Here is a 5,172-nt window from a genome sequence, read left to right as displayed (position 1 = left end):
GCCCAACCCCAACAGATTTACCAGCTGGAAGGAACTGTGTCAGCTGCCTGTTTACTTTATGACTGAATTGCCGAATCTTTTCCGAAAGAATTCGGAGCTTTTAATTGGTCTCCTGATTCAATCTGGATTCCAAGATTCAGTCCCTGAATCAGGCCAAATCTCCTCCTATTCCAGTTGGCTACCAAAGCTTCACACAGCTCTACAATTTACCTTGATTTTATCACTCCAATCTGCTTCTCAGTTAAAATGATGCTGATCACTTGTACTCTGGTGCTATGTATTAAAAAAACAAAACAAAACAAAACAAGGACAGCACAAAAATTACAGGACATTTTCATTTTAAACTCAAACTATTGTAAACTTGGGCAAGCTCTCGTGGCCCAAAGGAAAGTTTTTGGTTTAATTACAGAGGTCAATACTTTCCAAAACAAATCATTCTTTCAGCCAGTCCTGTTTTTCAAAAGAATTAATCACCAACCTGTGTGGCACGTGACAAGACTAGTGAGGGAGCAAAGTGGCAGGTATGGTAGGGAGCACAGGGAAAGAAACAGAAAGTAGAGCAACAGATCAGGCAGAGAACACAGGGCAGGGAGCAGAAAGCAGAATGGCAGCTGAAACAGGGAAAAAGGATCAGAGTGACACTTGGAGAGGGTACAAGGATTACCTTATAGCATACTTGAGAAAAAAGGTTGGCCCCCAGTGATTTGTGGGGTTTGCAAGGATATGCTGCAGCCTTAGTGTCTAGGCATACTTCAAACAGCATTCATCATGTATTTTCCCCTCAGTAACCAGAACCAAAATTAGCTAGTAAAATAAAATATCAAAATTACATTAGTTAGTATAACACTGTGACAAAGGATGCACTCCTAAAATGATCTAGTTTTTGGGTACATGCAAGTAACCTCAGGTAGACCACCGAGATTGTGTTTTGTGATGTACATGGTGCCAAACAGACTACTGAAGAGCCTATGCTAAACATGTTGAAGTTTCAGCTAATTGAGGTTTTCACTATTCAGGACTTTATAGACACCAACTAGCACCTTGAATGTAATTCAGTCATGAACTGGTAGTTACTACAAAATCTGGAGTACATCTATAATATACTTTGGAAATTATCAGTACAGATGGCCATGGCAAGTCTCTCCTATGTAGGGGATAAAGGCAAAATCTTGGTGTCCAGCTTTAACTGTTCAAATATTAAGGCAATTTTCATAAAAATGCAATGAGACCGTAGGACTGATGAGTGCGAACATAGTTGCTACAGACTTTTACTATATCTTTAAAATACATGTTACTGTCAACTGATGATAGTACCTGAGCTTGATCAGATTCAACCATGCTTAAACTTTTTTTAATCAAGGTCCCTACCTGTAGCAGACTGGGGGAAGGTCAATAACACCTTACCAATACTTAGTCGATTAGAAGATTTATTAGTAATCACATGGTTGATGCACAAGTGGACAAAATAAAGCATTATAACAGCAAATGTTGTTTCAAATGGTTATTTCCAGTTGCAGTCTCTGATGTACATACATCAAATAGCTTTGGGGTGAGGAAAGAAAAAAATAGCTTTAAGTGCTGACCTTCAAACTACACAAGGAGACCTAACGATTTACCCCGGTAAAAATTTAATGCATGTAATAGAGAATACTTTATATAAATTCAACAATTTGAATGATAACAGGAAAAAAAAAAGAGAGTGCCAAGTACGGGAAGATTTATTACTATCCTCCAATCAACTCAACATTAAAAGAAAATCAAAGTGCAGCAGAGTCTACCAGTTTTTGTTCCAGTATAAATTCAAAGGATTATGAAATACTATGTATGCAGTAAGTGATGTGTCACCTACAAAGCAAAGCAAGTATAGCAGTCTGAACCCAATTCTGCAAGACAAACTCTGTAAGGAAACACTATATATAAAAATAAATATCTTCTGTGGCTTTAGGAAATGCAAAGGCAGACTTGAAAAATAAAACAAGAATAAATGTTTTCATTATAGCCAACTAGTTTCTCCTTTGAGTTTGACCCTTTTTCAAATCAAAGATCACATTCAAGAAAAATCTTAAGTAGTCTACCGTAAATATATCTGAGGAACAGAGACAGTTCCTTTTCTTTCTGCTTTTAAAGTATATACTAAATTAAATAGGTAGCATCCCTGCAACCTCCAGGAAACAGTATGGTTGCACAGTCATAACTGGAGATTTAATTTAATCTGCAGAATCCCTACCACTGTTGAAAGACTCAATTCAGGTTTCTCGGGAGTTTCCTAGGGCTTGGGTAAGATTGGAGTGTTGTAGCTGCAGTGACCCAGGAAAGGGATGCTTTGTGTTAACATCTCCTTTTGATATACAGTTTTTCCAAAAAAAGATATTGCCAACTCCCCTCCCCTTCCCCCCGCCCCATCCCAAACAAAAGCCTCCGAAAACAAACCAACCTTGCCTTTAGGGTTTGGGGTTTTTTTAATTTGTTTTGATTTTAAAATGGGTCTTGAAACCTAACATATACAAACAGGTATATTGTCTGTTCTGTATAAATCCGGCCTAATATCAAATGTGTTTTGTCCAACATGCTAAACCATGATGAACTCCAAGAATCATATCCCAAAAGGGAGAGACCCCATGCATCAGCATCGTCATCAGTGAAAGGGATTCTGCATATTCAGTTAGGTCGCCCAGTTACGACAGTACCACCAAACTGCTTCTTGGACACTTGCGGGGATGCTACCGATTTAACTTAATATATCCTTTCATAATAGAAGCAAAGGAAGCCAACTCTTCTTCACAGATGCATTGGCTTTACTGTACTAACATGAATAAAAAGCAGCAAAAAACTCTGTTCCTAAAATTAGCAGATAATCACATTTCATACCACCAGGAGGTCTGATAAGAAAGCACCATTTTTACACAGACTCAAGTAGAATATATATTTTAAGAGGAACTTAACATAACTTAACATAAGGAACTATTTCCATACTTTCAAAAAGTTTACTAGTTTTGTGGTATATCATGAAGACTTGCTCCTCTACATGATGGTCCAGTGTACATGTTAATTTGTGAAGTCACATCCACTACTAAAGAGACAGACAGAAAACATTTCAATTCTTGCCTGTCCCTTTCCAGGTTTCTAATATTTTTGGAAGGATTCTCAATATTTCTATAGTGCAACATAGTTTACAATATTAAAATTTCATCTGCATTATGATTGGGGAGAAGATGTGGAGGGAGATTAAAAGTAAGACTTTATCATCATAGGTTTCAGTGCTTTTCAAGGAGTATGTCATCAGCAAAATGCAGAAAAGCTGACTGGGGGTGGGGGACACAAAACATAAATTATTTAGAATGTGCTAAAATGTCCCTTAGTTATTCAGAACATTGAGCATATTATAATATATTTGCAGATTACCTACAAAATAATACTTTTGTTAACACATCTCTAATGATCAAGCTTATGCTAATATTACAGCTCTAACTAAGACTTAGTACAAGGAAATGAGATAAGTATTACCATTAATATACTATATTATATCCCATAAAACAACTGCTGAGAAAGGCATAGGATTAGGAATTATGAATAAAGGTGAGAAGCCAACCATTCACTCTCAGCCATGTAAAAAGTAATCCATTAAACAGAGTACATGAAGCCTCTTCTCTAAAAATTAAAGTGTGGAATGTCATTTTATTTAAAATGCACAATGTGCTTTGCAGTTGTCAAACGACATGCTATTTTTTAATCATCATAACTGATTGGTAAGTGACATTTTACTTTTAAAAAATACTATTACAAAGCATTTAATCAAATCCTGACATTTTGGTCTCCACTATTATTAGTGCTTGCTGCAATGCATATAATTTAATCTTAAATTGATTTTGAGAACTTGCGTTCCATATTAACATTTTTGTTCTTAGCAAGTCAGTCACTAGATTATTCAGCAACTGAATCACTAGGATGCTTTTACTACCAGCCTCTCTTCCATGAGCATTATCCATGTTACCAAAACATTTTAAAGTGCATAAAAGATTTTCCTTGTAGACAGATTTATCTGTAGATATTCCATTATACTTCAATTACAAGATCTGCATGATTTGTACTCACTTAGCCTTTGGATCACAATGTTTCTCAAAGGCTCTGCTATAACCTGAATGCCTATGCTGAAAGCTTTATTCTAGAAACCCGTTTTACAGAATGCAATAAGCTAACACTTCAAATACATAAACTCTTTGTACTTCATTTGGGGATTATTTTCCAAGTTATTACACATATTCAAAACATCTGGTTTGTTTCTCCAGGCAGAGAGTTTATTCTAAAAGACAAAAAAAAGTAAATGAGTAATCTAGAATCAGGATTTATATAAGTAATGCTTGTGTGCAAATAAATAAAAATATATAGTCTTCAATTCTTTTTTAGTTATAAATATTTTAGTACCTTTCAAAATATGTTAAAACTTCTATACACATACATTGCTTCTAGAAAAGACTACCTGTGGTACGTGGTCTCTTAGAAGCATATAAAGCAAAATAAAAAAGCGAAGAACTAACAACTACTATTGTACACAGTTCCCATGTTACACCACTAATATTAGCAAATTAAAACAAAAGCATAAAGATGGGCAAAGGAAAAAACAAAGGTTGTAAGAGCAAATTCGCTGAAATTTCTACATCCTTCACAGTAATACAACATACTCTGGAGTAAACCCATAAAACTGATCGCACTGAAAAGTGTAATCTGATCTTCTGTGGTTGTCATGAATTGCAATGCTGGCAGAATCAAGTTTTCAGGTCACAAAACTTGAGTAATGAGCAGTTCCTGCTGGCAAAAAAAATGGTGTCTGAGGGAAGAGAGGCTGAAAAGATCACGTAGTTGGCATATAACAATTTAATTCAATACAGGCAGGTTCCAGGGGAATAAAACCTGTTCTAGTATTAACATCTGTGTCTTACAAGAACCTCTCTTGACTTCTAGTAAGAAGCAATTAAACAAATGCAAACTGATGTGCAAGTTGACAAAACTGAAACAAGGGACCTGAATATATAATTTTCTATTTTCAGGCATTAACATTTGCCTTACTAGATGATCCATGACCTGTATCCCAAAGGAATTCACCTCCAATAGCTTCTCTTGTAGAAGTTATGCCAAGTAGCTTTTATGGGGGGGGGGGGGGGGGGGGGAGGGGGG

General features: G+C 36.0%; 1 long non-coding RNA gene across 1 annotated transcript in view; it reads right to left on the bottom strand.

Moving 5' to 3' along the window:
* The window catches only part of LOC109303861, a 32,355-nt gene extending 27,212 nt beyond the window's left edge, over window positions 1-5,143 (bottom strand). The window contains exon 1 of the long non-coding RNA XR_002099247.1: window positions 2,510-5,143. This is a non-coding gene — a long non-coding RNA (uncharacterized LOC109303861). The remainder of the gene's footprint in view (window positions 1-2,509) is intronic.
* Window positions 5,144-5,172: the final 29 nt, after the last annotated feature.

The sequence above is a fragment of the Gavialis gangeticus genome, unplaced genomic scaffold, assembly GCF_001723915.1.
Source record: "Gavialis gangeticus isolate Ggan-Ray unplaced genomic scaffold, GavGan_comp1, whole genome shotgun sequence".
Lineage (NCBI taxonomy): Eukaryota > Metazoa > Chordata > Crocodylia > Gavialidae > Gavialis > Gavialis gangeticus.
This window is presented reverse-complemented; position numbering and strand designations above follow the sequence as displayed.